The sequence below is a fragment of the Podarcis bocagei genome, assembly GCF_964188305.1.
Source record: "Podarcis bocagei genome assembly, chromosome: 3".
Lineage (NCBI taxonomy): Eukaryota > Metazoa > Chordata > Lepidosauria > Squamata > Lacertidae > Podarcis > Podarcis bocagei.
In genome coordinates, this window is record NC_138127.1 from 106106248 (window position 1) to 106117014 (window position 10767).

Consider the following 10767-nt stretch of genomic DNA (forward strand, 5'->3'; position numbering starts at 1 on the left):
CATCATTGCTTGGGAGAAAAAGGTTCCCTCTCTCTCCAGAGGGTTCCTTGTTCTCCAAATATCTATCAAGTCCATGTTTTCCGTCATTTCAAAGAAAGTCTTAGGAAGTCTCCCTTCCTTACTAACTGTTAGTCTTTGTGCCTTGTCCATATTAGTGGAGACCACACCATTCATATCTCCCATAATTATCATATTGTAATCCAAATAGTCCATCAAGGTTTCATGAAGTCTCTTAAAGAAGTCAGATTTGCCTTCATTTGGTGCGTAAATTCCAACAACTAAGTATTTTTCTCCTTGTACTTGTATCTCCACTGCCAAGTATCTCCCTTGTTCATCTTTAAATATCATTTTTGGAGCCCATTTCTCTTTCACATATATTACAACTCCTCTTTTCTTGACTTTATCTGATGAAACAAATTCTTGTCCTAGCCTTTTGTTTGTGAGTAGTCTCCTGTGGGCTCTAGTTATATGAGTTTCTTGTAGGCATATCAAGTCCAATTGTTCTCTATTCAATATATGAAATACTTGTCTTCTCTTCAAAGGCCCATTGAGCCCATTGCAATTCCAACTAAGGAATTGCAGAGCCATCTTGTTATTTTCCTAAAGCTCCTCCAACAGCTCCAAGTTGTTGCTCTTCTTCTGATGGTGGTGGTTTTTGTCCAATCGAGAGATTCAGGATATCTAATGCTCTCCTCTGTTCTGCAAGTACGTCCACAGTCCCCTTCTGCAGGTCCTCCTGATTTCTTGCCAAAAATTTGTCTTTATCTTGAATTGTCTTTATTTTCACCTTCTTTGCCTTGTAGTCAAATGACAGTCCTTGTGGAAATTCCCACCTAAAGCGGATGAAATTTTTCTTTAACAAAAGAGCCAAGTCCTTGTAAGAGTTTCTTAAGTCCAAAATGTATTTTGGGATGTCTTTGAAGATCTGTGCAGCTGAGTTGCCAATTTGCAAAGCCTTTTCAAAATGTAGTCCTAATATTTTGTCTCTTTCCTCCTTAGATCTAAATGTAATCAGGCAGTCTCTCGGGGTCTTTCTGTCCTGCTTTTTACCCAGTCTAAAAACTGTTGTAATTTTAAATTCGTCTTCCTCCAAATCCCAGCAGTCCACAAACTCCCGTGTCAGGTATTCCGCAAGGTTGTCTCTCTCGTTCTCCGGAATCAATCTTAATTTCAAGTTTCTCTCTTTCCTCTGTAACTCCCACAAGGCCAAAGTTGCGTCGTGCTCATAAACTTTCTTAGCAATCGGCTCTAATTTCTCTTGCATCTCTCCAGCAGTGGCTTTGGCATCTTCGGCAATTTTCCGTGTGGTAGCGTTTTCCTCCACCAATTTATTTATAGATTCTGTGTTCTGGTTTAGTCTTACCGATATTTCTGTTAATTTTTGTGTATTTTCTGAAGTCTGTTTTGTCAAAGATTCCAAAGTTTGATTTATCTTGAGCAGAGCGTCTGTCACAGCTTCCATGGAGGCAGCTGCTCCTTTTTCTTGTTCTGTTGTTCCGGCTGGTCCTGGAGTTGCAGCTGATATTGAGCCTCTTTTCTTTGTCTGTTGCTGTTGCAGCTGTTGTTGTTGTTGTTGCCTGATCTTGGCTCTTGTGACTATCTCTTCTTGTGCGCCACTCATGTCAATGTCGTTCCCACGGGAGCTATTCCCCGTTGGAAAATTCCACTATCCTGGGCCGTGCCGAACTTTACTTTACCCTCTAGGGGGAGCAAATCAAAATGGCCATAAAGTAGAGTATCCAAATACAAAAACAAGGGAGAGTGTCCAAAGATGTAAGAAAGAAAGCTTAACACAGTCAAAGTCAATGTTGCTAGAAGCTTGTAACTACAAATTGCCACAGTTTCCCAGTTTATACTGTTTCTTCTTGTAATATACTGTACAATCCCTGTGAAAACTTTGTATCACAGTATCACTTTTGCAGGTAAAGAACAGTTCAGTGCCCTATTGTTCTAAAAAGGCAGACCGTTTCGTACTTTCAGTAGATGAGACAGCGGAGGATTTTTACTTCAGATAAATCATGCAGTTATTAAAGTCTCATTCACCTCCCCTCTGCCCTGCTAGCTAGAGGGGAGATCTAAGGTCTGAATGTCCGGTTTGATTAATTAAAGAGCAGGTTTCTACGGATGCAAGTTTAAAGTTCCGTTGCTTTCACTTTCATGCAGTCGGGGGAGGCAGACTTCCTTGATTTAATCTCCCCGCTTTTAGCTCAATTTTCCAAATTTAAAGGGTCCCAATTGTTTTTCAGTTCTTACTCACGGGAATTCCGTCCAAATTTTCTTTTCAGGAAGGAATCGGCGCTCTCCGCTTATGGCGACGCGGCTTCACTTCGCAGGCTGGGTGACGACTCTCAGCACCGCGCTCACTCCCGATGTCGATCCGTAGCCTTTAAAAAGGCTCTTTCACGGTACCGGGGGGCGCAAAGGTGCCCACCGAGTCTCCTTGTTCTCAGGCTTCAGCGCCTGAGATTTTAGGGGTCCCCCGCTCGCCGTAGCGGGTAAGACCCGAACTTGTGAAGCAGTCCTTCTCCGGAGCTCGGAGGTAGGACCGCCATTAAGCGCTGGCACCGACCAGAAGTCAACCTTTCCTGGGACCCTCAGCCAAAACTGCATGCAGGCGGCCACAAGACTGAATAATTGGACAGAATTATAGTATTAATTAGATAGCATATACAGGTGTTTGGGTGACTGTGACTTTGGCTTTTTACCTGTTGTTCAGTTACTATTCAGCAGACATACTTTTTGTTCATAAATATTGGTTGTTGTATGTTTCAGAAGACATCTGAAGGCAGCCCTGTTTAGGGAAGTTTTTAATGTTTGATGGACTATTGTATTTTAACATTTTGTTGGAAGCCTCCCAGAGTGGCTGGGGAAACCCAGACAGATGGGCGGGGTATACATAATAAAGCCCATCTGGCTGTGTTTCCCCAGCCACTGGGGTGGCTTCCAACAAAATATTAAAATACAGTGGTCTGTTAAACATTAAAAGCTCCCCTAAACAAGGCTGCCTTCGGATGTCTTCTAAAAGTCTGGTAGTTGTTCTTCTCTTTGACATCTGGTGGGAGGGTGTTCCACAGGGCAAGTGCCACTAGCGAGAAGGCCCTCTGCCTGGTTCCCTGTAACTTGGCTTCTCACAGTGAGGGAACCGCCAGAAGGCCCTCAGAGCTGGACCTCAGTGTCCGGGCAGAACGATGGGGGTGGAGACGCTCCTTCAGGTATACTGGCCCGAGGCATTTAGGGCTTTAAAGGTCAACACCAACACTTTGAATTGTGCTCGGAAATGTAATGGGGCCAATGTAGGTCTTTCAGGGACTTCCGGGTTGGCGCCATCGCCGAATGGCGGACTCCCTCCGAGCTCCGGAGGGAGTCTGCTCGGCAGGGGCTGGGTCCTACCGTGCCGGCGACGCGGGGACCCTTAAAAACCACGGGCACAGAGCCCGTGGACATGGTGACTCGGCTGGCACCGCTAGCGCCCTCCCGACTCGTGAAGGAGCCTTTTTAAAGGCTTCCGATCGGGTGCCGGGGAGTGGCGTGGTCCTCCGCTTCCCCTGCCGAGCGCAGCCGCATGCCATTCGACGGAGAGCGCTGGCTTCTTCCATTGGAAATTCGGACTTTTAACAACAACCCGTGAGTAATTGGGTAACCGGGTATAAAAGGAGAAAAAAAGGAATTTTTTTCGGATTCGGCACGAGCGGGGGCGATCTAAAAAGGAAGTCAGTCCCCCCCTGATTGTAAACATGCTAAAACAAGGACTGGGTAACCAAGATCGATCCAGAAGTTTACTGCTGATAAAAATTACTAATTCCACGATGCGAAATTACAAGAATTGTGCTGGAGGAGAAAAGTGGAGGGTGAGAGGGAAAAGGCAACCCCCCCTGGGAACCGGGGCGATTCGTAGAACCTGGCGAAGAGAGACGGAGAATTTGACAGCTGTCAAAGTAGCTGTCAAATCTTGAGAATATAAAGAGGACTTTGTTACAAGTATTTTGCTGGTTAATTCTGTTATAATTTGATATAATATGGATACAAACTGTCGGGGGGAAAAAGAAACAACAATTTGACTTTTGGATTAGAGGATACAAAGTTACTGCAATCCCCCTAGAGGGGTTTCGGGACATTACAAGCGGTCGTATGTGGAAAACTACTCTGGGATGTGCACAGGTCTTATCTTCTGGGAAAGCTGCAAAACTGAAATACTATTTTGTCTACAGAGGTGTTTATATTAAAAGGAGACAATAGTATTTTCTATTGAAGAAAGGAAGGGACTGGACGTAAGTTTTTGTTCCTGAATAACAAACCTCTGTAGAGATACTAGACTTCGGAATAAGAACGTTTTAGCAGCTGAACAAGACAAGAAACCTGAGAAAGTAAGGAACAAAAAGAACAAAGGACCAACTACGACACGGAAAGAACAATGGGAGGAGCAACAAAGACCAAGGAAACTAAAGGCCTCTATTAGACTGGATTTTTGAAGTTAAACATCAATAAAACAAATAAATTTAAAGAAAACCGGCAGGTGGAATGAGAAAAATTTGGCTGTGGACTTGAGATCTCCAGGCCGATAACATATAGACTGATGGACGTGGGGAATTCAAACCGGGGAAGGGAGGGGGAATCTTGGAATCCAAAGGCTATGTAACCAACTTTTTGAATCTTCTTATATCTTTTATTTTCTATTTCTTTATATAACTGTGGTATCTTGATCTAACATGTTTTTTTTAAAAAAGGGGGGAATTCGTGGAAGGAAATTGGGGCAGATCTTGGGGGAAAAATCTTTTTTCTATTTCTGTTAAAGATGAGGAGTGATGGTAAGATTGTATAAATTTAAATTGGCTAATGGGTTAAACATATTAGGTTTTAATTGGGAATGAGAGCTTGTGGAACCAACTTAGGGAAAGGGGAATACAGTTGGGAGGGGAAGGAGGGAGTCCTAGAAAGAAGGTTATGAAAGTAAGAATTCAAATTTGTCTTTCTTTTTCTTTCTTTTCTTTATCTTCTCTATTTTTCTTATTCTGTTATTATTGGAAATTCTAATAAATATGATTTAAAAAAAAATGTAGGTCTTTCAGGACTGGTGTTATATGATCTTGGCGGCCGCCCCCAGTCACCAGTCTAGCTGCTGCATTCTGGATTAGTTGTAGTTTCCGGGTCACCTTCAAAGGTAGCCCCACGTAGAGCACATTGCAGTAGTCCAAGCGGAAGATAACTAGAGCATGCACCACTCTGGCAAGACAGTCTGCGGGCAGGGAGGGTCTCAGCCTGCGTACCAGATGGAGCTGGTAAACAGCTGCCCTGGAGACAGAATTGACCTATTATTATTATTATTATTATTATTATTATTATTATTATTATTATTATTATTTGCTTTATTGAAGTGAAAATTAAGCAGAAGGAAAGTTTACTGATGTGCCTGGATTATTGACTTGTATTAATACATGTGAGGGCTTTTGTTTTATTATTTTCCTTCCTTCCTTCCTTCCTTCCTTCCTTCCTTCCGTTCCTTTTCTGGAATATTTACAAGGGCTTTTAAAAAAGACATATCTTGTAATTTTCCTGCATTCTGATGTTGTAGCACTATGTATTTTTGTTTCTGTGCAGCTCACTTTTGTTTTCATTTACATTATTTTGCATACATGCTTTTGAGAACGACGTTGGATGATGCTACTTGAAACATGTCATTTTATTACAAGCAGTGTGATCCGTAACAGCTGTGTCGAATGTGGAATTTGTATTTTCTAAATAATATATATATTGGGTTTAGTTGAGATGCATAGAAGTTTCTTGCAATTGAAAGCAGCACGGAAATTAAACGAAATAAAATTGTATAGAAGTTTTATTTTTTTTTATAATAATTTTTATTACGTTTTTTCCCAAATTACAGATAGAAAAGAAAGAACATAGACAGTAGAAAGAAAGAAAAAACAGAAAATCTCAACCATTTCAACAACTTATTTCAGATTTCTGTCGGGCTTCCCCACATCTCCCTCATAATGCATTCTTAACAATAAAATTATCAGCAAATTATAACCTTGTTTCATGTGTTTCTTTTTACTTTCAATTGCAGTTTAAGTTTAAATCTCTTGTTTTCCATTTACTTTTAAAATATAACATATTGTCATTTTTACCCATTTAAACCTTGATTCTTTCATAAAAATTATCCAATTTCTTATATAAACCATTTTTGTTGCTGGGGCTGATATTCCAAATCATACGGCGTCTTAAGATTCATATAACTTATAATACTTTTGCAAATAGTCCTTAAATTTACACCAATCCTCCTCCATTGCTTCTTCTCCCAAATCTCGGATCCTTGCAGTCATCTCGGCTAGTTCCATGTAGTTCATCAGTTGCGTCTGCCAGTCCTCCAGTGTGGGCAAATCTTGAGTCTTCCAATGCTTAGCGATAAGAATCCTTGCTGCAGTAGTAGCATACATAAAAAGAGTTCTATCCTTCTTTAACACCTTCTGGCCGACAATGCCCAGGAGGAATGCCTCTGGTTTCTTAGGGAAAGTGTATTTAAACACCTTTTTTAACTCGTTATATATCATTTCCCAGAAGGCCTTCACTCTTGGACAGGTCCACCAGAGGTGAAAGAATGTCCCTTCAGCCTCCTTACATTTCCAGCATTTATTATCGGACAAATGGTAGATCTTAGCAAGCTTGACTGGGGTCATGTACCACCTGTATACCATTTTCATAATGTTTTCTTTCAAGGCATTACATGCCGTAAACTTCATACCGGTGGTCCATAACCTTTCCCAGTCCTCAGACATGATGTTATAACCAATGTCCTGAGCCCATTTTATCATGGCTGATTTAACTGTCTCATCCTGAGTGTTCCATTTAAGCAGCAAGTTATACATTCTCGATAATAGCTTGGTCTTTGGTTCTAACAATTCTGTCTCAAGTTTCGATTTTTCCACCTGGAATCCTGTTTTTTTATCTAGCTTAAAAACCTCATTAATTTGGGCATAATGAAACCAATCTTGCACTTTACCCTTTAACCTTTCAAAGCTCTGCAACCTCCAGTTATCTCCAATGTTTTCTATTATTTCCCAATATTTCGGCCAACCGGCCTCCATATTGGGTTTTTTCCGAGCCTTGGCCTCTATTGGTGATACCCACCTCGGAAAAATTGTATAGAAGTTTTACAGAAGAAGAATACAAATGAAATAAAAGAGAAAACCCCATTGTAGCCGCGTGGACTAGAGATGGCCATTTGGGTCCCTTCCAACTCTATAATTCTATGATTGTATGAAAATAGAATGGGTTGTCCTTGCATCTCTGCAAGTAAAGGAGCAAAAGATGTGCTTTATATTTATAGTACAATTTTCAGGGAATAATGCTTACGGTTCTGGACTGGATCATGAAGTAGCTCATTGGCAACGTGTGAAACCTGTGCCAAGCTTCCCTGCTCATGACTGCATACACCATTCTGTTCCTTTCATTTCCCCCCTCGGCTGATTCTTCGGGCACAAAGAAAGCGGAGCCCTGCAGAGATTCTGCTTGCTTGCCAGCCATTTCCTGGAGGATATAAACTCTCCCCATTCTCAGGAACCTTTGTTCTAAATGTCATCCACTCCCCCCTGTGCTTCTGCCTGGGAGAAACGCACAGATCAGCTCAACCGCCCGCATTTCCCAGCAAATAACATCCATTCTCTTCTCAGAATATCAGCAGACCATTGGGTTTTATGCAGCCTTGCCAAGGACTCGAGCGTAGCCTCTGCCAGCCTGGGTGGGCATCATGCTGAAGTTTTATAACCTAACGCTGCCAAAAGATTTCCCCAAATGGAAATTCATCTTCTGCTTTGGTGATCACTCGTAGCCGAGTAAGATTGTCTTCCATGAACACAACAGTGAGTCCGTAAGTGACTGTGGAGGCCAATTCTGGATCTGTACATCCTTTCACAGTGGGGACATAGGTTTCCAGGCAGGAGTTGATCAGACATGATTGCCAGAGGGTTTGCCATATGTGCCTTCCTCTTAGATTGTTTCTCCCTTTCGTCCTGAGTTCGAGCATCTTCAAAGCTCATGACACCTTTGGTAAAGGCTATTCTCCAACGGGAGCGCTCGTAGGCCAGTGTTGGTGTTTATACGGCATTTTTAAAGATTTGCCTTGGGAGAGTCTTTAAACCTCTTTTGTTGACCACCAGCATTTTGCTTTCCATTTTTAAGTTCGGAATAGAGTAGTTGCTTTGGAAGACGATAATCAGGCATCAACACAACATGACCAGTCCAACGAAGTTGATGTTGAAGAATCATTGCTTGGACACCGATGATCTTTGCTTCTTCCAGTACACTGATATTAGTTCGCCTGTCTTCCCAAGTGATGTGTAAAATTTTTCAGAGACATCGTTGATGGGATCTTTCCAGGAGTTGGAGATGGTGTTTTTAAGTGTTCCATGTTTCACAAACATAAAGTAAGGTTGGTAGTACAATAGCTTTGCACACAAGCATTTTGGTTTCCCTGTGAATGTCCTGGTCTGCAAACATTTTGCACTTGGAAATGGAAGTAGATAGGATATAAAGGATATTGGAAGAGTCCTGCAAGATCAGACCCAAGGCCAGTGGCAAATTGCTTCCCATGGTGGTGAAGCAGATCCACATAGGAAGCCCACATGCAGAGGAAGGAGTGTTGGAAAATTCCATTCCACCTTTAGTTGCAGACATGGAACTGTTGCATGTCACATGTCTGTTTACATACCAGCACAGCTTGCTGGGAACTTCCATTGTGTGTATAGCTTTTGCTTTTCTCTGTCTCCCTGAGAAGACAAAGAGAGAGCCAACATGTTTCTTTGTCCTGATTTATGATTAATAAATCCGTAGTTGTAGTATGCTTCCACAAGCCTCACACCTATTCTGTGTGCACAGTTTGCTCTGCTGAAAATAGGGTGCCCTGGTTTTGAAGCCTGGGTCAGATTTACGTCAGAGCAGAGGCCGATGGGTCTTTGCAGTGGGGCGGCTGGAAGGAGACGACCCAGCTGGGGCTAGCCAGCTGGCCTTGCAATCCTCTGCATGCCGACAAGGAGAACATAACTCTCGTGGCTATCAGCTTAGGGATGGGAATTAGAGATGTAAGAAGAGTCCTGCTGCATCAAGCCTGTGGCATGTGTAATCCAGCATCCCTGTTCTCACAGTGTCAGGGACTGGCTGGATAAGGAGGAGGAGTGGATGCTGCCTGAACAAGAGCCACCCAGGGAAATCAGAGGGAGAGGATTTGGATCCTGGAGGTGGGAAACCAGCTACGCCCCAGAGGAGGAGAAGAGTTGGGAAGAACTAGAGGCCAGTGGCGTAGCGTGGGGGGTGCAGGGGGGCCCGGCCGCACCGGGCGCAACATCTGGGGGGTTAGGGTTAAGGGCGCAAATCCACGGGTTAGGGGGCGCAGATCCACGGGTTAGGGGCGCAAATCCACGGGTTAGGGGGCACAAATTACTTGCCTTGCCCCGGGTGCTGACAACCCACACTACGCCACTGCTAGAGGCTGGGAGCTTGGAGAATGATGAAGAGGAAGAAACAGGCAGGACAGGAAGAAACACCACGGAGAGAACAATTGCCACACACAGGAAGAACAAGGATATAGTTTGAGTGCCTCACTTGTAGTTTTATAAATCATTTACTGTGTCAACACGAGCGGAAGTTATTAATCTTGCAGTTGTTCTATAAGGTATTATTATCATGACCAGAATGTAATGGCAATTAATGAGATTTTGGAACGCAAGAATAAAGGAATAAATAAATGTCCCATCGTTCAGCCCGGACAGTGAGATCCAGCACTGAGGGCCTTCTGGCGGTTCCCTCATTGTGAGAAGTGAGGTTACAGGGAACCAGATAGAGGGCCTTCTTGGTAGTGGCGCCCGCCCCGTGGAACGCCCTCCCTTCAGATGTGAAGGAAATAAGCAGCTATCTTCTCTTTAAAAGACATCTGAAGGCAGCCCTGTTTAGGGAAGTTTTTAATATTTAATGCTGTATTGTTTTTAACACTTGATAGGGAGCCGCCCAGAGTGGCTGGGGAAACTCAGCCAGATGGGCGGGGTATAAATAATAAAGTATTATTATTATTATTATTATTATTATTATTATTATTAGAGAAAATCATCAAGCCATCAATTCTAGGATGCGGGGGAGGGAGGAACTAAATTATATAATTTGGTATTTGAACGAATGGTATTAGTAAGTGTATTATAAATTGGTATTGTTACCGTGAGGCTATTATTGGATTGTGACTGAAAACTAATAAAAATTACTATCAGAAAAAGAGGAGGAAACAGGCAGGTGCCCCAGCACAGGGCAGGGACAGGAATCAGACGTGACAGCTCCACCACAAAGTCACTATGACAGCTTCTCTGCTGACAGCCTGCAAACCGCCGCCCCCCCCCAACTCCCAGAACAAGGACTCGATTACATGTTACTGAGCAGAGAACCAGGCAGAAACAGAGAGGGTCCCATGGGGCTCACCATAGACAGAGGGAGAGGTCTGACCCAGAGGGATAGGGAAGGGAGGGGGAGTTACAAGCCAGTCCAGGCAACTGCTTCATTAAGATAGAAGCAGGAGTACCAACTTGAATAAAATGTGGGGGACATAATTGTACACATGATGCAGTGCACACACACACACACCATTTGAATGGCAATGCCCATCAACTTTGGGGGCCCCCAGCCCTCTCAAATATTTTATGGAGGGTGAATAATAATAATAATAATAATAATAATAATAATAATAATAATAATAAAATAATAATAAATTTATTTATACCCCACCCTCCCAAGACC